The following is a 25,846-nucleotide window of genomic DNA, read 5'->3' on the forward strand; positions in this document are numbered from 1 at the left end:
GGAAATTTTGTGAAAAAGCTTAATGGCTCATGCTATAAATGGCAAAATTCCCCCAGCTGGTATCTGTTGCTTGCTAGAGCCATTTGTGGGATACTGCTTTCTAGATGAAAATTAAGCTGGAAGATAAAATGGGAAAAGCATCGCAAAGTGCCTTGTAATCACCAGATATATTTGGGACCAGCTTAATTTCCATTTGTCTGGGCTTTCCAACATTTACCACAGAGTTTTCATTTGGGAATGGGAAACCAGGTTTGCATGATAAAGATAGATATGTTTGTGCAAAGGATGGTATGTATGTACAGTATCCATTCTTTAACCACCCACATATCCTTTCAACAGATACTTGTGGACTATATATTGTATGTTCTTCATATTTTGGAAGACATAAAGAAGAGTAAGTCATACACTGTCCCCAAGGAGCTTACAGTCTTCATTGGGGGAAAAGACATACAGAAAAAAATCTGATTATGATCAAAGGCAAAAAAACTTACAAATCAGAGATATACCTCCCCACTCCACCTTTTCTCATAACTATGTTGAGATACAGTTCAGAGATAGATAGCTCCAAATTCATGATTTCAAATAATAAGGGTGAATCTACTGGTATCCATTTTAAAAATAAACGATTATTTATCATTTTTGTATGTCAGTTTGTTGAAATGGAGACAAGAATGCACAAAGCATATTCATGGAAACTTGTGTTGTCAGTTTTATCTGCAGCATAGGGAATCTGTTTAGAAGAATATGCTTGAAAAGATATGGTATACCCACATTGTAGAATTAAAGTGAAGTTCTGGCTTGCTTTACTTCAGTGAGCAATAGCTGCTACTGAAAGTTTTTAAACAGGGCCAAAGTTCAAAAAATAGTCTCATTAAAAATGTATTCACATATGCATGAATTACGAGCAGGGGTCTTGGAGTTAGACAACCAGTTAGGAAGGTATTATATTCTTGATAACTAGTGATAAAAGAATGAACTCAAGTAGTAATGGGTGGAGTTTAGTTTTCATCACACTGAGTCTGAGTCAATGGGTCGTGCTGTAGGAGAAAATATACAGCAAACAACTGGAAATGCAGACCTGAGAAAGGTCATTGCTGTGATAGAAAGTTTGGAGGCATGTTTTAAGTATGTTTTCATTCTTAGAGAGGAAAAGACTGCAGATAGCTACAGAGAGAAACAAGAAGGATCAAGAAGGAGCACCTCATTTAGGAAGAAGGAAGAGCACCAAAGGGTGGGTCTTAGTAGCAATAATGGGAAGTCAAAGGAGCACAGAAACATGCAGCATCACAAAATCCAACTGAAATTTTAAGATGACTAAGTGTCTTAGTCTGTTTGGGCCGCTGTAACTGAATGCTATAGAAACAAGGACTTATGTTCATAGATCCAGAGTCCTGAAGTCTAAGATCGAGGTGTAGTATGGCTGGGTTCTTGGTGAGAACTCTTCCTGGTTTGCAGATGGCTGCCTTCTTGTTATATTCTCCCATGGGACAAGGAGCCACCACCTCTCTGCTATCCCTTCTCTTACGGGCACTAACCCCATTCATGAGGGTTCCATCATCATATTCTAAGTACCTCTCAAAGACCCCTCTTCCAAATACCATCACACTGGGGATTAGAAGGACTTCAACATCTGAATTTGTGAGGGGACACAGACATTTAGTTTACATCAATGTGGACGGCCAAGGCATCTCACAGTGCAAAGAGAATATAGAAGTTAAGAAGTCAGAGGAAGTAATTTGAGTTACAGACTATAATATATCAGTGATCACAAAGAGACCAGTCTGATTGGAATATGGAGGTTGGAAGCTAGATCCCAAGCAGTTTGTGAATGTCAAAGTGGTGAAGATGGCAGGTGCAAACTGAGATATTTGTTGGCAAAAGCAAAATGAAGAGATGATATCAGAGTCAAGGGATCCAGAGGAGTTTGCTTTTTCACTACTTGTTTCTTCAGTTTGTGTGTTTGCTTGTAGTTGATGGCAACTTGAGCATGTTTGTCAAATGGAGGGAAATGTTCATTAACTCTAGAGAACATACAGGGCTAAATTTTAAAGGGAATAACCAGCAGACCCAGATCCCAGCAGAATCAGAAAGCAATAAGATTGAGACCAGTGATGAAGCAGATGGATGCCTCTTTCCCTGGGATTGGAGGACAAGAGTGGAAAATGATTGAAAATACTGAGAATGCTGGAAGAGAAGCTTCTCTCATTCACAACAGCAAAGTCAGCCCCAGATAACTCTAGAGTCAGAGGAGGATGAAGATGATCACTCAGATGGCCAGGCTCAGAGTGCATGCAGCAGGCAAGACAGTTTAGGATTCAGGATTCCAGGATTCAGCTGAATGTGAGAGGGAACCAGAAAGAGAACGCAAAAGCACTACCAAGCAGCATGGAAGGTCCCACTGCAGTAGCCAAATACATCTCATTTAAAGCTCTGGGATTCGTTTTGTCACTTACTCTGTGGATTGCCAGCAGCCCTTGGGCAAAAGGAAAAAAAAAAAAAAACAAACAAACCCCACAAAGTGACAAAGTAGAACAATTAGCTCTGTGTGTCACTGTTTCCCAGTGCCCTTTGTAGCTGGTGAGAATAGCAGAAGGTCTGGAGGTCAGGGAAATCAATTGTGAAGGCAAGAGTGTTACTGAGATGTTTAGCATTGAGGTAGGTCTACTCTGGATAGGAAGATCACCAAGGCCAGATAATGTTCTGAATGGTAATGGGAGAGGTGGGTGTATATAAGGTCAAGTCTGCACTTCATCCTTCTTAAAAATATGGATTACAGGTAATGGGAAAATTTCTCATTCCTTTTGTGGTAGATCAGCCTTCAGTATCCAAATTAATCCAAGGAATACTCCCTCATCCTCCTATACAGCCAGGAGGCTATACCTCGATGGATGCTAAGTTGTCCTGTCAGAAACTTCCACACTAAACACTGATCTTTGCCTCACCGAGACAGCTCAGGCATAAATGATAACTCTGGTTACTTAAGAGGCAAAGCTCCCTAGTCACTGGGAACAGTAGAAAACAGTAGTCAGTAAGTCTTTGCGAAACAAAGTGAACAGGAGTTCTGACTCTTCAGGAAACTTGCCATGCTCTCTCTCATGTGCTTGACAGTATTTTCTACAATATTCCTTTAAGTATGAGGGTCAGAGCACATACTCTAATTAGATAAAACTTCCACCAATAAAGACGTATCTCATTTCAGGGCACCTGGGTGGCTCAATGGGTTAAGCCTCTACCTTGGGCTCATGGTCCCAGGCAGGGTCCTGGGTCCGAGGGTCCTGTGATCAAGCCCCAAGTCAGGCTCTCTGCATGGTTGGGAGCCTGCTTCCCCCTCTCTCTCTGCCTGCCTCTCTGTCTACTTGTGATATCTGTCAAATAAATAAATAAAATCTTTAAAGAAAAAAAAAGAAGTATCTTATTTCACTATGTTTGAGTTCATTCAGTTGCCAATAACATTTTGATTTTCAGCTGAATAAACAATAAATCCAGGAGGCTATTTGAATGTATAGTACTCTTGAAAGAAGCTTTTAGGACACAAAACCCAAAGCTGTTAACTCTAACATTAAGAAGACAATGTAGCTGAGCTGAAGTAACCCATTTCGGGATGCATTTCTTTCCAAGGGAAACTAAAAAGTTATTCTTCACAAGGAGACATTGCTGTCCCCACACAATTAGACATTGGGGATCAGATAAAGTGTTACTATACTTATCACTCTGAACTACAAAGCCTGCAAATAAATCCAATTACCCACTTAGATAATCAAGGAAATGTGCTTTTTAGGGCACATAACCTATTTCATAGAAAAAGTTATTTCACATAAAGAATGCCCTGGGTATGGTGCATAAATAATGAATCTTGGAACACTAAAAAAAAATAATTTAAATTAAATTAAATTAATAATTAAATTAAATTAAAATTTAAAAATTTTTAAAAATTAAGAAAAGAATGCTATATGAAAAAAGAGAATGCTATATATATATGTGTGTGTGTGTGTGTGTATTAAAAGGATGCTATATATATATGAAAGAATGAAATTAGAACAAGTCTCTCTCCCTGCCTCACTCCATCCCTTCTCTCCTTCCTCCCTTCTTACCATATGGAATATGGGACTAGCTGCTGGTGGGGTGCTCTCTCAGGAAGCAAAGGGATGGCTGCCTTCCAAAGGCAGCCCTAAGGCCATGGCATGGTTCAGAGGCTAGAGCAGAATTTGCGTAAATAACACAAGAGTCAGAGGGATCCATTCTTCTGCTTTGCAGGCATGATTGTTGACTGATTCTGGGGTCTGAGGAGATAGTTATGAGTCAGAACCTGCTGATGGCACTTTCCTAGTTATAAAACTTTTGGAAAAGGAAAACTGTTTGAAAATACTTCAAAAAAATAAACCAACTGTATCTCACTGTGTCTGAAGGGGAACTGACTATATCACAGAGTTCTAATGAAAAAAAAAAATTTTTTTTTCTACGAGAAAAAAAGAGAAAAAGAAAAAAAAAGACTTCTGTGGTCTTAGTGGTTAGTCATGGTCCCCAGTAATCACTGTTCAGTTCAACCTCCCAACTTGGTCCATGCTATTTTGTCCAGCGGCTCCTTCCTTCTCTTATCCTCTCCTCCTACCTCCCTTCCCCTTCCCCACACTGCCCTCACTGCAATACTCAGCTCAGACCTCAGCAGTTCCAAAGTGCCTCCCTCAACAACTCCACTTCTCGGCCCTCTCTTCCCCTCTGACACCTTCATAACATGTATTGTATGGCACTCACATGTCCCATATTCATTCCACAAGGCACCATAATGTCAGTTTTTATATGTATATCTTGACTGCTCAACTGCACTGCGGTTGTTCAGTATCACAGACTTTGGCTCCACCCCCAGAGGTTCTACATTTAAAGTCACTGAGAACTGAAACACTTTTAGGTTCAAAGACACACTTAAATAAATGTCCACAGTCCACTAAGTGCCCTTTTTGGTTCTTGGGCGAATCAATCCAATGTCCAATTCAGTGTGATACAAAAAAGGACAGAAGAAGAACACTGCTATTTTGTCAATGTTTGAATTAGTTTGACCTAGATGAACAATCACACTCAGCTCTGAACATGGTAGGACTTAGAAGACAGGTGTTTGCTGGAGGCCTCCACGAAGTCAGATATAGAGACCTGAGGACACTTGGGGTTATCTCTGAATAAAATTCACACTTTCCAAAGGTCCACTTTGTTTGTCTCACCTTCACCACTATGTCACTACCATGACAAAAAAGAAGAGGTGTCATGACCAGACCTGTTGCTGGACTGATGACTCTGTGAGAAACAGAATACAGAAGTATAGCCCAGCAACTTTCCTTACTAGAAACTGGGTAGACTCTTGAGAGCCAATGTATAAACTTTAGCTAACCCCCAGTTCTGAGCTTTTCCCCCATGCACTGACCATGGAATCCTGAGTAACTCTTCATGAGTAAACTAAAGGACTGTCCACTTATATCCTTACTCACACACATTCTGCTCATGTGCTCATTCCACAGTAAACAGATCCAAAAGTAACCTCAGTCAAGTCATGGTCATCATCTACTACAATCTATGAAACGACTCATGGTTTTCATTCACCTAAAGGGGATGTGCCTACTCTTTAGACCAGGAAAGTTCATTTGTTCTGACCCTCTGAGACCTTCAGCCTTGATCCTGGAAATTTATTGGTCTTACTTTCAATTGCTAAGTGCTGCCCAATAACCAAAAACTCAAGCCTAGAGAAGATGGGACATCAGTCTGGATAGCACCATACTTTATCTTAAGTCTTAAGTCTTTCACATGTGACCCTCCTGTAAGCCACCTGACCTAGTATTTGAAGAGTACCTAAAAATTCCCAACATAGTGAAACCGCCAGAACCCTTATAAAACAGAAATCTCTTTAAAACTGGGTGAAACATTTCTTTTATCTCAGTTTGCATATATATATATATATATTTTTTTTTTTGAGATATATATATCTTAAATACAAGTAAGCACCATTCTCTTAGATACTCTTTCTTAGATTTTATTTTTAATGATACATTTGGTATCAAAACATACTTAAGAAGTGTTATACCAATATCAGCAATTTTAAGAGGCAATGTTTTTCCCCTCAAAGAACTAAAAGCTTCAGATTCACATGGCATTACCCAGCTCTTCAAAGTTTACTAAAATAAATCTCAAGAGCTTTGTATGTACTATTTAGAACTTTTGGTTGACTTGGAAACAGCAGAGCATTTTTGCCCTTCTCATATCTCCTGAGGACTGCTTCTCAAGGCCAGGGAACTCTCTATCAACAAAGATGGAAAACTGGGAAACAGCTCTCCATGCCTCAAATGCTTTAAAAAGAATCTATTTCTTATACCCAGTGGGACTTCTTAGGTTGTCTTCCTCATTCAGCCCCTAAAATGTAGCCTTGCCTAGCTGTCCTACAATGATACCTTTGACCTATGCTCCAGAAGGCCCCATTCTGGCCCTCCTCCAGCCCCACCCCTCCTCGTAGAGCAAGAGAAGTGTCATGATTCCACTCACACCAACTCCATACTTTTAGAAGATGTCCCAGGCATTTAGGATTCCACAATCCCTGCCCAAATAGCCCAAACCTGTTTTTTTGGCCATAAGACAAAGCCCTGTGTTGAGAGTCTCCCCATGAAACAGGCACAATCAGAAGAATCAAAGTATATTAGTAATTTTGAGATTTTAAGATTTATTTAAAAATCATCTCTGCTCATTGTCATAAAGTCAGTGAGATTTTAAGCATGTATGGACCTTTGCAAATTCTCATTCTCTTATTTTATGGTCCAGAACTCTGGGCAAGAGTAGGGAGGGACCTAGCCTTGACTGAAATCTTACCTCCAACTATTAGAGGTCTACAACCTTTTTTCTGAAACCCTTGTGTCAAGATGTGTTTTGAGGTTCAGAATTCAGGGCGTGTTAGAGAGGTGACATAAAACTTCACACCCCCAGTGGAGTCTTAAGGTAGCAGCTCACAACCAAACACAGTAATACTTTGCAAGAAACACACTGATATTCACGAGGTAGTGGACTGAATTGTATCTCCATACCCCCATTCAAATGTTGAAGTCCTAATAACCAGTAACTCAGAATATAATTATAGTTTGAGACAGAGTTTTTAAAGAGGTAACTGAGTTAAAATGAGATCACTAGTGTGGGCTTAATCCAATATGATGGTGTCCTTATAAGAAGAGGACATTAGGACACAGGCACAAAGGGAAGACCATCTACAAACCAAGAAGAGAGGCCTCTGAAGAAACCAACCTTTCTGACACCTTGATCTCAGACTTCCAGCCTCCAGAATTGTAAGGCAAACAATTTCTGTTGTTAAAGCCTGTGGTATTTTGTTATGGCAGCCCTATCAAACTAATACACACACCAAGTAAAGAATGAATAACCTTATGTGAGAACAATCAAGTTCTACTCCCAAATGAGTTACAGAAAAATCTCCTGTTTTCAGAATTTTCTTTGCTTTCAGAAGAACAGAGTGTGGGCCTGTCCTATCCACAGGTCCATGGACAAGTTGCCTAACCCAGCCCAGAGCCTGGAGTCCCAAACCTTTCCAAGAGCACACAGAGCAATCTGTGAGTCTCTTCCATGCTATGGAAATACCCTTACAGCCTGGCTGTGCATGCTTCCAGGCTTGCCTAAAAACTGGTTTCAGATGAACATGAACCCAGCCAATGAAACAAGTTCTACTACACAAGGACCCTTTGCAAGGAAATTCTATATTAGTCTCTCACCAGGTCCTCCTTAATTGGTTAAATGCTTCAGATTCTTTTAATTCTGTAGCCTTATTACTCCTTACATTTTGGCATCATTTGGGAAACTTACATTCTTTCTCTCTCTCTCTCTGCTATCCGTACATTTTGGATTGGTTTCTACATTGAATTAAAAGAAGAGGGACCACCTCAGAGCTTCTGCAAGGTAATAAGCACATATGTGTGTATGTAAAAGAAAAAGTATTTCCCAATAGTTTTATTTAACAACCAACCAGCTGTCCTTTCCCTACTTTTCCAAATCCTTGATTAGGGAAAGGAGCCAGTTAAAAATTTTGAGAATTTATTATTTAGCAGTGGAAAACAAGCTCAGTTACTAAACTCTTTAAAGAAACAGTGAGTATCATTTTTATTCTGAGTTCTATGTATAGCGCCTGCTGGCTTTGATTCTGGGTTTCTTGTTTTTTCCTAAACTGAATCATTATCCATTAAAAATCTTCCCTGCATGTTCCTCACCAAGTCACAGATACCCTTACTTTCAAAGACTAGCCTACTGCCTATTACATATTTACACAGCAATGTGAACACTTGCAGTAATGATAATGATAATGCTTCCCAGTGACAGACATTACTCTAAGCACTTTTGCATATAACTCACTGAATGATCATAAGTCTGTTACTGTTATTATTAAGTGTATTTTATTTATGAGGAAATGGAGACATGGAGAGGGAAAATAATTTAGGTTATTTATTTCCAGGTTACATCCTAATAATAAGTGAGAGAACGGAGACTTGAACTCAAGCCACCTGTCTATGAAGTTGAGGCTTTTAGCCAATAACCCTGCACCCATCCAGCTGCAAACCATTTCCACAGGCAAACATGTAGAGCCACACAATCCCAATGAGAAATATTCCTCTCAGCGTATACATGCAGACCTTAGAAATATCCCTTTTTTTAAGAGACGTTTTTTGAGAGCAGTTTAGGTTCACAACAAAATTGAGAGTAAAATACAGGGATTTCCCACAGACCACTTGTCTCCATACACACATGGCCTCCCTCATTATCAACATCACTTATGACAAGGGTATGTTTGTTACAAAGGATGAACCTATACTGACACCTCATAATCATCCAGAGTCCATAGTTTGTCTTAGAGTTCATGCTTGGTGTTATATATTCTATGACTTTGGACAAACATATAATGACATATATTGATCACTGCAATATCATACAAAGTACTGTCACTGCCCTAAAGATGATCTGTTCTCTGACTTTTCATCTCCCCTCCCATCCACCCTTGGCAACCACTGATATTTTATTGTCTCCATAGTTTTGCTTTTCCAGAATGTCATACAGTTGGAATCATACAGAATGTAGCCTTTCAGATTGGCTTCTCATTTACAACATGCACTAAGTTTCTTCAATCTCTTTCTGTGGCCTGGTGGCTCATTCCATGGTCTGGATGTACCACAGTGCATTTATCCATTCACTTGCTGTAGGACATCCTGGTTACTTCTGAGTTTAAGAAATTATGAATATATTGGGGCACCTGAGTGGCTCAGTGGGTTAAGCCTCTGCCTTTGGCTCAGGTCATGATCTCAGGATCCTGGGATCGAGCCCCGCATCTGGCTCTCTTCTCAGCAGGGAGTCTATTTCCCCTTCTCTCTGCCTGCCTCTCTGCCTACTTGTGATCTCTCTCTCTCTGTCAAATAAATAAAATCTTTAAAACAAAAAAAATTATGAATATAAATGTTATAAACATCTCAGGGTGTGGCAAATGATGGGTGATTTCCTCTTCCGCTATTTCCTTTACTAATGGGAACACTTCCACTTGCACATTGGTAAGAATGTTTCTATGGTGATTTAGATCTCCTTCAATATTCTCACTCGAATCAAGACTGACATAATGAAATGAATCTATAGTCTTCTCTTTGCACATATTCCTTACAATATTCATTTAAGTTGTCTTTCCTTCCTTATGCTGACATTTGAACAACAAAAAAAGGAAGCATGTAAATAAAATATTTCAATGGACTTGTTCAGGAAAGCTTTCCAGTGAAATTTCAAGAGAAGAGGGAAGAAAAAGTTCAGATAAAAATGGTAAAACTATTTGTCAAAACTCATCAAATTGTGTACCTGAGAGGGGTCAATTTTATGTTATGTAAATTACATGTCAATAAACCTGACAAAAACGAAGAAAAACAAAAAAAATAAAACCTCTGTTCACCTTTAAAAGAAAAAAATGATAAAACTAAACACTATAAGAGAAGGTTGGTCACAAAAAGAAAAACTGATCATGAAGAAGGAAGCTAATGATTCTCTGGAGGAAACAACCAGAAAAAGAACGAGGAATAATGCATGTGACATTCAATACTCGGAAATCTATCACACAGTGTGAGGTATAAAAAAAAGAGAATGAATATGTTAACACAAATACTGTGTTTTTTTTTTTTTTAAATAGGGGTAGAGCATGATGTCGAGAATCAAATGGAAATTCCTTCCCCGTAGATTCAGAGAAATGAAGTTTCCATGTTAGTTGAAATAGAAGGGTACAGCTTATTTAAGAAAACACACAAGCTGAGAAGGATAAAGATCACTGTGGTGTTACAGCATTCACTATAAGAATTATTTACTAAATGGAAAATTAAATGGACATTAATATATTATCCTTACTTACGAGAAAGTCTTATTCTGACAAAGTCTCAAAGCCTTCTTACGAGTCCTTGAAAGCACCAACACACAAAAGATGCTTCCAGGAGGAGTTCAGATGGCTGGCTCCTCATCTCATTCACATCTTTACTTAAAAGAAGTTTTCCCTGGGGTGCCTGGGTGGCTCAAGAGGCTAAGTGTCAGCCTTTGGTTTAGGTCATGATCTCAGGGTCCTGTCATTGAGTCCAGCATCAGGATCCCTGCTCAGTGGGGAGTCTCCTTCTCCCTCTGCCTCTCCCCACTTCCCCCATTCATTTTCTTTCTCTCAAATAAATTCTTAAAAACAAAAAGTTTTCCCTGATTGCCCTATATAAAAGAGCACTCACTCACCTCTCCTTACTTAATTTTTCTCATTTAATAAAACACATTAATTTTTTTTTGCTCCTAGAATATAAACCACAAAAGCAATGACTTGATTTTGTTCCTTGCAATTGCAGTAAGGCCTAGAATAGTGCCTGGTACATTAGTTGTAGATGCTTAATAAATGGTTATTGAATGAATAAATAAAATAATGAATGAAATCCTTACAAATAAAACTGTAAATGTGAATGAGGAGATAGTACAGTAAGGTGGACTCAAAGAGTGTTTGTTCATCAATGCATCCACCCCAATATAAGGAAAGGTCATCAATAGCAAATAACTGGCCTCTATCCATTCCTGACACTGTACTTATTGTTACTTCTATAAAAACAGCTTATAGAAAGTCCAGGTATTCTTTTTCAATTTGCTAATATCATAACTGGAAGAATAATGACAGAATATATTTTTTAAAAGCCTGAATGATTTTTAAAAAGTAGAGTAAATATAAATTTTTTACATTTAGAGTCCATAAATGTATGAGAGCCAACTCAATAGTAGTATGTGAAAAAGGTATGAAAACTTCCAAAGTCGAATATTTTCATTGCTTATTAGATCCAACCTGGCTGCAAAATACCATACTAGACAGACACAGATAAATAAGATATGATCTGTACTTTCAAGAAACTTGCAGTCTATCTACAAATAGATTAGTAGATCAATTTTACATAATGTAGAAATTTCTGGACTTTTAGTGCAATAAAAATAATACTGGAGATGAAGAAAGAACAGTTATTTCAATTTAAGAGTTAGAGGTAGAGTTCCTGGGATGCCTGAGTGGTTCAGTCACTTAAGTGTCTTCAGCTCAGGTCATGATCCCAGGGTCCTGGGAGGAAGTCCCACATTGGGTTCCCTGCTCAGAGGGGAGCCTGCTTCTTCTTCTACCTGCCACTCCCCCTGCTTGTGTTCTATCTCTCTGAAAAATAAATTAAATCTTTAAAATAAAATTTAAAAATTAAAAAAAAAAGGGGGAGGGGGGAGAGTTCCTGATGAAGAGGGCACCTGGATTTGGTCTTAAAGGACATGCCCATATTGGGCAAATAAAGAAAGATTAGGAGTGCATTCCAGGCAGAGGGAGTAGAATGGGCAAGGACAGGGCATGACACAACTCAGACATATTACCAGTCACACAGTATTTCCAGAGCATGGAATTTCTGAGGTAGAGATAATGGGAGGCAGAAAATATAGTTGGGAACTCATGAAAGAATCTGAACTCTTCTTGATAAGCACTGGGAGGTTAATGATGGACTCTGAGCAAAGCAATGGCCCATGGAGGATATATTTAAAGGGGGCAAACTGGACACAGCATTTAGGAGACTAGGGCAACGGTCTAGAAAGGCTAAGATGGAGGCCTAAATTAACGCCATGGGAATAAAGACTGAGAAGAGAGCATATAAAGGACTATCAAAAGAACTTCTATGCACAGAGAATGTTGATCATGGGTAAGAAAGAATCACGTAATTCCAGGTTTTCAATAAATAATGAGTTGCTAATACGTCCAATACCACCCTTGATAGTGCACTGTTTATAAAAAAAAATAGAAGTTAGCTGAGTAGTATTTAACATTTTTCTAATCATTCATGCCATAGAATATTCTCAAATATATCCCTAAATATGTACATTTCTTCACTTAGAAATGTATGTATGAACTAAGCTGATATATTTAGATCATAGTAAGAATATAAAAATTAGAAATTAGAAATGTGAGATAAAAATATAAAGAATAAAATAAATAGAAATAGAAATTTTAATAATTCTCTTTCCACTAGTTCTAGAATAAGGTATGGATTAGTTTCATTTCATGTGCACAGGTTTTTTTATTCTCACATCAATCTGGGAACACTGACAAAGAAAGCACATTGCAGAAAGAATGGCCAGGATGAGGAAAGATGTGGAGATCACATCAGGTAACTGCAGGTATTTAGGCCAGGAAAGCAAAACATAAGCAAAGAAAATAATGGCCACCTTCCAAATGAAGGCAGAGGTTATTCTCAATTCCTCTACCATGTCTCTCTGCCCTCATAAAAGGTAATTCCCCCGGAGTGGATGCAAAAAAAAAAAAAAAAAAAAAACCAGCCTGCACCCCCTTCTTTGCACTCTATGATGGTCTTTCAGCGGCAAGAGTGGTAAAAACAACCAGGGCCATCCTGACGCCCCAAAATGCCCCACTCAAATTCTTCCTTGCTCATGCTCTGGCACTTTCATCTCTTTTAACTCTTGTTCACTAGTTAAGATTTGGATTTGGGGCACAGGAGACAGTAGGTGCTCCTTATGCCTTTGGACCAAACTATTTGGGCTTTTCAATTGTGTTTTGGGAAGAAGCCAAGCTTAGAACAAAGTTGTTCTGTGTTCTCATTTCCTGTATTTCTCCTCAGAAATTCCACAGGCAGGAGAGCTAACTGGTCCAGGGATGGATTTGAGTATTCCTGAGTCCTCAAGCCAAAGTCTAACTAGTGATACTTCAACCGTGACATTACTTTCCACACAAACGAATGAGTGCCAATTGTGTAAAAGAGGGAGAAAATAGACTATAATGATTTAACAGGCAGAAAGAGAATTTTGAGTTCTTACAGGCAGGAGAAATTTACTAGCAACAAGGCAGAACCAAAGATCACTGTTCTGAAATGCCTCCCTTTAGAGAGGCTAAAATGGATGCTGGAGAGCAAGGACCAATAGAACACTGGGTTAGTAGTAAGAATGGATAAATATTAGACTCAGCTTTGCCAATAATGAGCTTTTATATTGTATCTTTGGACTTTGGTACTTGTAGTTGATGACCACTAAGAACCCTTTGGCTCTGTACTATATTGTTATGCATCTAAAATATGCCTGACACACAGTTCAGAGACTTTTAACTGACTGGAGCATGTTTCTATTTGTGTTTTTTTAATTAGCCTCTTAAATAATTCTACCCATAAGCCACTGTCCCCTCGTTCACTTATTCTTTTTAATTTCTTTTTTCAATTTTTGTTTGCTTGTCTATTTCTGGGAGTTAAGGCCCTAGATCTGCCCTCAGCCCTCCCATATCTGCATCCTAACAAGTATAAAAATAAACAGTTTTTAAAAAGTATTTCCTCTAGTTTCTTCTGATTAAGAGTAGCAGACCTGGTTTCAGTGGTTTTAATTTTGCCTTTAACATTCAAATATGTTCTAATCTAGGAAGAAATATCAACTAGTAAACATTTTATTTTCCCTAGGTAGAGACCAAACTACATGCTTTTTATATGTTGCTAATGTTATGCATAGGATATATTTACAATATCCTTTTCGCTGAATGCTAGACTCTCATTTCCAGAATTTTTTTAATGCCATGTGTTTCTTCAGAAGACAAGTATAAACAATCTTGTAATACATGATGGTTCAACAGAGTTAAAAGAACTGTAGGCTATTTATAGCAATTAGACCGTAAAGAGAGAAACAAGCCATATGTACATTTATTATGTCCATAAAATATAACATATGGAAATAAATTCTGACAGTGATGTTGGGACTATTTGCATGTCACATGTCAGCATGTACCACTGAAATTAATGAATAAGATTTGTCACAGTGCTTTCTTTTTGGATCTGGAAGGGTCAAATTATCTTAATAAATATTAGCCATGGCTAATATTGGATGACATCTTAGGGACAGAGATGAATATGTCATCTCACTTCCCTTAGTTTCCAGTTCTTCCCTAATAATTCCAAGAGATGCAAAGTGTCACTTCCCACTCAAGCCTTGTTCCACACTCTGATGCCAGAAGAAGCTTCTGCTTCCAACACTCTAAGTCCAAAGCAAACCCCATTCCGGGGAAACTCAGCCCCAGTTACTAAGTCAATGGCAGAAATACCACTTAGTCGCAGCTGCTCCTACACCTGCCAGAGTGGTGCTGAGCATCATGGCCCTGCATGGTGAAGCCAGAAGCTTCGCTTCTCCTTCCACACAGCCTACTCTGTGGAGTGCACCATGACAGGTGCCAGGAAAGAAGAAAATGGGGCAACCAAAGAATCAGAAAATGTGGTTCACTCCCTGAGGGAGTCAAAATGCAAATAAGAGATAAAACATTCACACATAAAATAATTATGATAACCAAAAATTCCGTTATTTACAAATCCTTCATTGAATTAGAAGGAGGATGGATGCCAGTAATAGATGAGTGCAGTAAAACCGACTCTCATAATAATGGCCTTTGGCAAATTTAGCATTAAGTAGTGGGTGGGATCAGTGGTGCTTCATGAGAAGAGAGATGGGGAAAAGCAGCAGGGAAAAGCACCCACCAGATACAAGGGTGGGAAGCTAACTACTACTAGGTGTTTGTAATTTCTCCTAAGCTGTGCATTTCTTGAGGATATGATGTGTCTGAGGCATCTTTGCAACTTCACATTACCTAGCAGAGGATTTTTAATGCAGTAAATATTTGTTGAATGAATAAATAGATTTATTACTGTTGAAATAATATAGTATACATGATATACATAAATCCTGAAGGAGCTTTGTGTACGTGGGTAATCAGACTGAATTGGAATTGGTCAGGCAAGGCACTTAGGCAGAAGTAACTGTTGAGCTGTTTCATAAATAAAATGGTGGACTTGGATCAAGATGGATCATGAATAGCATTCTAACAGAAAAGAAGAGCATCACTGGAAAAAGCACTGACTACCATGATGCATGGATATAGCTTTGTATTTATAACAATCTCCACCCTTTTCCAATGGAGAGGCAAAACTAGGCTCTAGTCCTCTCAGGTTGAAGCAGAATACTGTGGAATGAGATAAGGAATAATAAAAGTTACTAATCTTCCCTGGGCATTTAAAAAAAGCCATCCACAAACACACATATATAATCCTTTTAGAAAAGGAGTGAAATATACACTGAAAATATAAGGCACAGCCATTAGTAAGCAATTCCAAGAATACTATATGATATTCTCTCAAAAGCACAGCAACCTATTTCCCATATCAATTTAGTCCATTAATAGCTGGCATAATCCTAGGACATTTACAGTAGCAAAACCAGAAGATGCTCAGGTGTAAACAAATGATCTGCTAGACTAAACCAGTTTGTTAGAAGCCTGTCCATTTTATTCAGTGTTCAATTACTCAAATATTCATTGAATCCCAGATGCATATAAAGCACTGTACTGAGCAATTTGGGAAACACATAAAAGTTTAAGACAAATCCTTGTCCTCAGAGAAATTACAGTCTGAAAGATAAGAATTGTGTGAGGTAGGAGTAAAAGATTTACATAGTATCTGTTACATGTGAATGTAAACAAACCATTTAGGAAGAACTTTCAAAGAAGGGGCCAATCATTGAGGTAAAATGATGCTTGGAAAAGGTGACCTCTGATCTAGGACTTGAAGGTGGGTATGGCTACATGGAGTTTTAGAAAGAGCATTCCAAATCTACAGTAAGGTATTAATAAAAATACATGGGAGTATAGTTTATTCCTGGAGCACTAACCATATGAAATTCTAGACTCACTGAAATGGAAGGTAAATACTGAGAACAGAAAACAAAACAAAACAAAAAAATGGATTGGGCCCAGATTATATATGGGATTTTTCTGCTAGTCCCAAGGCTTGTTCCATGCACAAGACTTTTCCAACATCTTGGGCAGTCACAGAGATTTTCCCATGACTGGAATCTACCTGCATTATTGAAAACAGCTGTTTGGTTTCTCTTGGGTAACTTTCTAATTTATTACCTTGAAATAGGGATGGTTTTCATTTTCAAGAAAAATTAAAAACCATACAATATTATATATCATGATATATTTCTTGAAGATTTCTATATTATCTTCTGGATACTTAAAAGCAAGGAAATTCCATTTGACCACACCAAATTAATTTATTCCATAAACAGCATAATCCTATAGCATTTACAGCAGCAAAAAATAAATAAATAAATAAATAAATAAATGAAGGCTATTGTATCAGCCATAATTTACATTTCCAGATTATAGCCAGAGTAATGAAACCCTTTAGGATTATTAAAATGTATTTTGTACAGTGTATTTATTACCTGGCACTTCTTATTTATGACTCACACAAAGATGAAGCTAAATGAAATAAAATGTGAACTTTCACTAGAATAATGAGATCCCATTCACTCTCTTAGCCAAATACACTTTTATTGGGTTTTAAATGTTGTGTTAGCTTGATTCTTAGCAGCAATGCTTTTCGCTTTACCTGTCTTGGAGATCTTTCTTAAGCAAACTAATTTAGCATAAAGAAAACATTGTATGTAGGTCCTGGAGCTAAACTGTATTATTTAAAACACCTGGTGGGTAAAGGTTTATTTGATGTGAAATCACAAAGAGCAAATGATTTCAAGTTTTTCTGATAGAATTATTAATGGCCATGCTAGGGCTGGCTGACTTATTGGTCTGACATTATCTTAATAATTAAGTAGTGCCCTCATTCAGTCAGAATGAAGTCCTGAGAAAAGAACATGCTCTTCCAGCCCATGACGGAATTATTACCATTTACCACTTACAAAGGATAGCAGAAATTCTGTTATGGCTTTTCTACCCTCAGAAAATTGTACTCACTCAAATTAGAACAGATTACAGAAAATGCATTCCCCAGAGTGCTTCATTTACTGATGCCATGGCCTCCTCAGCCACTCAGAGAAACAAGTGTGTGACCCCTCCACTCAGAGATTCTGACTCCATCATTTCTTCTTTGGGACAGAAGAGGAATAATGAAATTACTCTATCTATCCAGTTTCTCCTCTCACCAATAAAACCTCAGAGTGTGCAAAACTTCCCCACTTCCAGGTCAAGTCCTGGCTCTTCAGAAAATTCCCTGGGCTGCTGCTTAAAAAAGCAGCATCCCTTCGACATGTGGCTGCTGCAGGGCCAGCTGCCATGGTCTGTGTAGCTTCACTGGACCGAGATCACATCCAGAGAAGTGGAATGAGCCCTAGAGTGAATGTGGTGAGGTTTACACCTTCACTTCATTATTACTAGCTCTGCGATGGTAACAAGCACATATTTTCTCTGTGCTTCAGACTTCTCATCATAAACATAATACCTACTTAAACATAATACCTACTTAAAATAACTGTCATAAATAATTAATATGGAACCATAATAAATGATAATTATTGTTTTTTATGGCTCCTACTTCCCAATTAGGCATTACCTCTGAAACTAGGTCAGAGAGTACTCTGGTTACCTGACCCTTGTACAACTGTACTCAAAATTGTCCTTCCCTGATGGTCATCAACTTTGGAGCAAACCATGTTTGCTCCATGAATTTTCCATGAATTCCCCAACATTCCTTTCAAGAGGAGGATGAATTCTTTCTGTTTAATGAGAAGACCCTGGCACACCCTCCCCACCAGCTTTGCTTATTTGGCTTAGATTCTCACACTGGAACCTTCACTATACTGGATTGAAGCCAAAAATACTTAGGAGAAGCTTCCAAAAAATAAAGAGTCAGAACACAGAATGGGAAGAACTTTCAGAGAAGGGGTACACAGTAAGTGATAGCCCTTCATAGAGACTAAGAACCCACAGACAGTGGGTTCACTATTATCACCAGGCATCTTAACCTCTCTGGCCCTCAGTTTCTCTATCTTCAAATATGGAAGATGGTAATAATAGCACGGGTAGGATTGACACGACTATAAGAGAAGTTAATATGGGACACTCAGGGTTCCAAGATGGCATCATCCTTACCAGGCAAAAGAAGCAGCTCCTGGATGTCAAAGTAGGAGAGTTGCCAAGATGGATACCAATGCAGGATTTCACCCCTAAAGGCACTGCTGAACTGTTTCAGAGAGGTTACTACCTGTGTTACAACAATTATGTCAATGTGAAGAAAGGGGACATTGCTGGGACTTCTATGGTGCTAGCAGCTACAGCTAGTTATAGGGAACTCAGACATGAGGGGCTACACAAGTACCACTGAAGTGGGTCCACTTTGGAGGCACATTCTGTGTTTCTGACCATGACCTTTTCCTGGCGCCCTTGAATCCTTTCATATCCTAATTGAGAATTAACACCCAATAAAGGATGACTTGTACACGGGGCAGGGGGGGGGGGGGAGAGGCAGTTAATATGTAAGTGCTTAGAACAGTACCCAACAAGTATTTTTAGAACTCAATATAAATGTGAGCCCTAATTATCTGTTATCTTTGTTTTAAAACATAATTATTCATAAACTTTAAAATTAAGTCTAGTTTTGAATCCCAGGTGCTCTGCTTTCAAATTCTATAATCTTGGATGATGAGAAGGATAACTAATATTTATTAAATTACTCACCAGACATTCATATATATATTCTCTCATCTGTATTTCACAACCATCCTCTAAGTATTGCTATTGTACTCGTTTTGCAAGTGAGGCAACTAAGATCTAGAAGGGGTTTGTAATTACCAAAAAGTACAGAGTTGGCTAGTGGCCAAATCATTTATCTCCCTATACCCTTACCACTAGACAATACAACCTCTCCATGTTATGTACTATCCACCTTGCAGGATTAAGAGGATCAAAAATAACCTAAGTGGTCAAAAAAGGTAGTGATCATAATTAAAATGCAAACTATAATGCACTGTATGGGAAGTCCTGAAAACTTACCGAGAACAGTGTGCATGTGAAGCATGAAAGCTGAAGTGTTAAAGCATACCACAGGAGTCACAGAGGGAGCATTTCAAGCTCTCGGTCAGCTCTTTATAGACCAGCACTAGGGCAGGCCTAACGTGGCATGGCCTCTGTGTGCTAATCAAAAGATTTTAACAATAGTTAAGCTCAGACCTCTAAAACAGTAAGTGCATCCAAGGGCCCTGTAAAGACGACCCAAAATGTCTTTTTCACACTTGGTATTGTTTGCTGACATCACTCTAAAGGAAATGAAATGCAGACTCAAATATGCTCTGGGAAACACTTCCTCTCCCTGGAACTCACCCCTGCAGTACAGAAGTAAAAGGTCTTAGTCTGTTTCAACACTGCTAAAAGGCTTTAGTTGCTCAGAGATGTGTGGAGGCAGCATAAGTGAGCATTGTGGTGGGCCAAGCAGCCACAAAGCAGAATTCTAGGGAAAACACACCCTGGGTAAAGAATGCACCAAAAAACAAACAAACAAACAAACAAACAAAAAAACCCCCCACCATCTTGAGTTTATAAAAGAAACGGATCCAACTTCTCCCTTTATAACAAGAAAAGTTCTATAGTGGGAAGGGACATATATGAGTAACAATTTTGTTGTGCTGCAAGGGTGTGGACTATAAATAAATGGGACTTTAAAAGCCTTATAAAAGTGGGAAAATTGAAAGAAAAGAAAGAGTAAATGGAAAATCCAAGGGGGGTTAGGATGAGACTGGGGAGAGAGAACAAAGAGGCGTAAAGTTCTATAATCTTTGATAAACACTTTTAACTTACATAGAAAAGTTAATAATAATTCAGAAGATTTAGTTATCTACCTGGCACATATTAAACATTAATAAATAAAAGTTAAATTTTCCACTTCTAGGTTTTAACCCCTGAAAATTACCGACACAAGAAATACACACACATATACATACACTACATAGAATACATAGGAATACACATAGAATACATAGAATACACAGAATATATCAGAATTCTTTCTCTATGAATTATCTTCTAAAGAGGCACAGAAAATACTCGTCTAATAAGAATAATTAAAACAAAAAACCTCCTAAAAGTTATCTAAGTAAAAAAAAATTGTAAATAAGCTTAAAATAATATGAGTGCCTCCAAAAATGAGAAACCATTCAAGAAGCCAAAGAGGAGTCAATTTTCCTAAAGAAAACATTAAGAACACAAAAAATAACAAGCCCTCCTTTATTTTTTTCTCTTTTATTGGCCAGTTGATGACGATGATGGTCTATACTGTCTAGGTAAAACTCACAATTTCAGGAGTCCAGAATTATTGGGCAAATATACGTTTTAATATTTAATGTTTGAATAAGAGTTCATACAAGTTTTAACAACTATATTTATCCCAAATAGCATTTAGTCTGTTCACTCTCAGAAGGGCTTTACTCTGAATTTATCTTTAGATTTCAAAAAGAGCTCTCTTCACAAATAGAAAATGGAAAATCCCTTGTGGCAACAGAAAAATTCCAATGGAAAAGTTTTATCATTTAATTTCTGACAGAAGTAGTTTCAAGTTGACAACCATTATACTATTACAGTATGAAACACTTTATCACGTGATTGATTTTCCCTAAAATACCTAAGAAATATCTAAGGCATTTAAATTTTTCACTAGAAACATCTTTCAAATACCCCAGGTACTGAGTTTTCAATTTCCACCACTTAAATAAATATAGTGTGTGTGTATGTATATGTATCCATAAGTATTATAAAAGTGAGCTGCAGCTCTAGAAGCAACAGAAAGAAATTATTTCTCTTGCGATGAGATGTATCTCAAAAAGATACATCATCTCAAAAAGATACATTAATATCAGACATAGTCTTACCACCTTTAATATTTCACAGTCTATTCATTTCTTAGAGACCGGTATCTTTTCATAAATGATATTTCCCATGTCAGGGAAGACAAAGATCATGATGAAATGTTAATAGTTTGATAATAGTTTCAATCACTTCTGGTTTCTCTTCTGGAAAAAAGGGGAATCAGCAACCACTCTGAGGTCATTTGTGCAGAGGCCTTTATTCCCCTTAAGGTTTGGTTATTTTGCTTAAACTCGGTGTTAGCTATGAACATCAGCTAAATTTGGGGTTACTGAATTCTTAATATTCAAGAAATAGTCAAGATTTTTAAATTTCAAGGTGGTTACAATTGTACAGGGAGGAAGGGAGAGAGAGAGAGAGAGAGAGAGAGAGAGAGAGAGAGAAGACACCAAAGTCCCTTGGAATTATTTTCTACCTTAAAGGATTCTATAGATTTTCACCAGTCTTGGGGAGAAGATCCTCTAGCAATCTCCATAGATTTCAGTTTTGCCCCCAAGGCTGCTAAGACCTCTAGGGAGATCAAGTAGCATCAAATGAGACCTGTAGGTCTTGGATTAATTTTGAACTCAAGATGACAGTTGTCTCCACCCTCACCTTCCATTCCCAGCTCCACGGAGCCAGAGTCTATGAGAAATGGCGATCTTTTCCTTATGACATAATTCCATAGGGATGTCTTCTCATAGCTGTGTGTCTCCAAAAACCAAAGTCACCAGATAACTTGAATCACTAGGATACTCCCAAACTTGTGTATGTAACTGGCCTGATATATAGTCTTTCATGTGCTGACAATAAAATCATATACCACAGTTACAGGCTGTGGGGAAAAAAATGCCCTTGAATCCCTTCTCATGCTGGGGCATTCCCTGAGAAGATCTAACCTAAAGAGTTTGTGGCTAGGTGTATCCAGGGAAGATCCAGCCACATGAGGTTTATAAGAGCTGTCTGTGTGAGAGGCCAACCTGTCCATTCCCAGATGGCTTTATTCTCACCATGTCTCTGCCAGAAGATCTATTAGGCTTCCCTAGTGGTGTAAGTTATTCACCATGAAGGTACTTTTGTAAGAGGAGAGACCCAAATTGCTAGCTAGGAACATTTTTTTACATCTTCCTGGTAGGAGTATAAAAGGAATGGAATAAAAGAACTTTCATTTAAAAACATGTAAAAGGTGGGTGCCTGGGTGGCTCAGTGGGTTAAAGCCTCTGCCTTCAGCTCGGGTCATGATCCCAGGGTCATGGGGTCAAGCCCCACATCGGGCTCTCTGCTCAGCAGGGAGTATGTTTCCCCTTCTCTCTCTCTGCCTGCCTCTCTGCCTACTTGCAATCTCTGTCAAATAAATAAATAAAATCTTAAAAAAAAAAAAACAGGTAAAAGGGTATAAACACATAAAAAGAGTATAAAATGATGAAATTTGCTAAAACCCAACTCTGAAAAAAACAATACCCCATGCCCTTAGGAAATGGCAATCATCCACTAATACATCATGATTAATTAGTATGTCTTTACCACTGAACTGTTAACTTGATGAATGCAGGAACTATGGTTATCTGGCTCACCACTGTAAACCAGTAACTAGCAAAATGGCACACAGTGGGCATTCCATAAATATCTGTTGAATAAATAAATGAAAGAATCTATGGTATAAACAGACTTGGTGTTCATAACAATAAGAACTCTAAGAATCCAAATATTAAATATATTTTATATTGTTTTCAGCATTAAATCCATTTTATTTCTTCACATTCATTTGAAAATTATTGCACATTGTGGCACAGAGATCTCTTATTTTGACCCCACTGCCAGACTAAATTTTCCAGCCACCTTTGTGGTTAGACAGAATCAATGAACTGAGTTCTAGCCAATGAAATATAAGTAAAAGTGATACTCATCACCTCTGAGGCAATGTAGTTAGAGATAGAGATGCGCCTCCTCCATGTTCTCTCACTTTGCCATATGTACAACTGAAAGAAGAAAAGAACAAGATAGTAGAACCATATAAGGGAATGAGCCTGGGTCCCCAAGTGATGATGTGGAGCAAAGCCTTATGTTGACCTACACTGACTATGAAACAAAAGAAATATGAGCCTCTACTATATTAAATCATTTAAACACTGGGGCTATTTGTTACAGCCATTAGCCTATATTAACTAACACACATGGATATAAGAAGGGAAAGCTCTTATTTATTTGGATGCTGTATTTACTCTAAAACCTTTCTTAAAATTTCCTTAAAGCTGTTCATGAAATAAAATCTCCATGGGTTAAGTGAGCTAAGAAATAAAAATTATACAGTTATATAATTTTGGAAACAAAATAAAGATTACTCTAACACTGAACAAATTATTCCTTACCTCGTTTCCCATTGTTATAAGTCACTGATGAAAGAAAATTAATATAAACCTAGGTTTTGAAAACCTTTAGACCAGAAAAAGATGGAGTTTGGCTCAGGCACAGACACATTCATGTTCCCTTAACCTCTTGGCACTGTTCTCCTCTTGAGGCAATCACCCTTCTCCCTTTCCCTACAGAAAACTATATATATGTGTATATTTTTATATTTATATTTGTTTACATTTTTATTTTAAATGCCTGCATTTAATAAACTATCTCCTACATACAATACCCTGAAGAAATAAAAAAGAGAAATAAAATTATCACCTTCCGTTTTATTTTGAACCTATAGCTTGATATAATTAAATATAATCACCTAATTTCATTTTATTCTGGTCATGTAGCCAAGTATATATCATCACAGGAGATACATACTACTATTTAGAAGAGATTCTTAAATATATTAAACAAAATATTGACCAGTAACGGGCCTGTTCTATTCAGGAAGTGATTATTATGGTCTAAAGCTATACTCAGAATAAGGAAAATCTAAAAGATAAACTTAAAGCTGGAAAGGATGTAGAGTCAGCATAAATGTCTAAATAATTGAAGAGTAAACTTAAGAATGTAACTCACATTGAGAATATTCTTAGATATACTCCTATTTTGCTGATAATTCAATAGAACCAAATTCCTACCATTTTGGGGCAAAACAAAACATTACCTGATAGACTAGAAAAATAACCATAATGTTTCCTCCCTAAATAAACCTTCCTATTTCAATCTTCACACACAGTGTACTGTGCTTTGCACCAGTGACCTTAAAAGGAAGCAGTATCTGCCTAGTTTTCCATTGCTGCTTCATTCCACGGATAAATCACTCCAAGAATGGCGTGAATATGTAGAGAATTCCTGGCATGTAACTTGTTGTATGAACCCTTAAAAGTTCTGGGAGGCTGGACCTAGAATGCATATAAATGCACAGTATATAGTGTTCTACATACTGTGGCTTAGATTTCATTCAAAATTTGACCATTATTTAGACACCATGGAAATTATGGTTAGTAGAAACTATACACAGATATTACCACTGCCCCTGGGAGTACACCATAGCCCCCATCTCTAATCCCTGCACACTCACATCTACCCTGAAAATATTCATAAGTATAAATGCCTCAGCCACTTGGATCAGGTTTTAGTACCCCCAAGTCACAAATCTCTCTGCTGAAGAGACTGTTTATTGCACCTTCTCCTTCTGGCCATTGCATTCTCACCATCATGGGCTGGGTTTACTTGAAGTAGTCAAAAGTCAGGGGAATTCCTAGAATATCAAAGCTACTAAAGTCTTCACATGTGTTTAGTTATTTGTTTGATTTTGTTTTTCCTTAAAAATATAATAGGGACCTACCAGCTCAGCCAGTGCTTATGTTCTGTTATAACACATACACATGCTGTGTAAAGGTTTTTGTTTTGTTTTTCCTCATTAAGTGATAAATTCTGTTCTGTGCTCGTGCATGAAGAGACTGCATGCACAAAACTCTAAGGGGCTACTCTGAGTTCCTGCCGGCCATGCCAGCAGCCACGTTGGTCCATTCCTTATAACTGAGGCTATTATGTGACTTCTACCATTTCCCAGACCCAGTCCTGACTGGAAGAAAGGGGCCTTGAGCAGCTCCAGTTTTACACTCCACATGCTGTCCACAGCATGAAAATACTCTTGTCTAAAATACACTACCTAGAGAGATGTTCTTGACATGTTAAGCAGAAAATGCATGTCATAAGATAATTTGTACAATATGATCCTACATTTGTCAAGCAGATGTATTAGTCCACTAGGGTTCTTGTAACAAAATATCACAAACTGAGTGACTTAAACAACAGAAATTTATTGTCTCCTAGTTCTAGAGACTGGTGGTGGCAGGTTTGATGCCTTCTGAGAGCTGTGAGAGAATCTGTTCCATAACTCTTGCCTAGCTTCTGGGTATTTGCTGCCATCTTTGGTATTTCTTGGCTTATTAAAGCATCATCCTAATCTCTGCCTTCCTCTTCATACAGCATTCTCCCTGTGTACATGTCTCTGTGCCCCAATTTCTGCTTTTTATAAAGACACCAGCCTATTAGACACCACCCTACTGATCTCCTCTTAACTAATTACATCTGCAATGACTCTATTTCCAAATAGGTCACATTCTGAGTTATTGAGGTTAGGACTTCAACATAAGAATTTTGGAGGTAACCATTCAACCCTCGATAGCAAATGAAAATGAAAAGGCTTTGTGTATTTGCATATCATTA

At 37.9% G+C, this 25,846-nt stretch overlaps 1 long non-coding RNA gene across 3 annotated transcripts in view; it reads right to left on the reverse strand.

Annotated features, from left to right (window-relative positions):
* Positions 1–25,846, reverse strand: part of LOC309843937 — a 138,348-nt gene that overhangs the window by 25,461 nt on the left and 87,041 nt on the right. The window contains exon 4 of one of the 3 annotated variants that reach the window (XR_014300425.1): positions 23,064–23,181. The exons of the other annotated variants lie outside the window; for them this stretch is intronic. This is a non-coding gene — a long non-coding RNA (uncharacterized lncRNA). Of the gene's footprint in view, positions 1–23,063; positions 23,182–25,846 lie in introns of those variants that run through there. 3 annotated transcript variants of the gene reach the window in all.

This window comes from Mustela nivalis (assembly GCF_964662115.1).
Source record: "Mustela nivalis genome assembly, chromosome: 11".
NCBI classification, from domain to species: Eukaryota; Metazoa; Chordata; class Mammalia; order Carnivora; family Mustelidae; genus Mustela; species Mustela nivalis.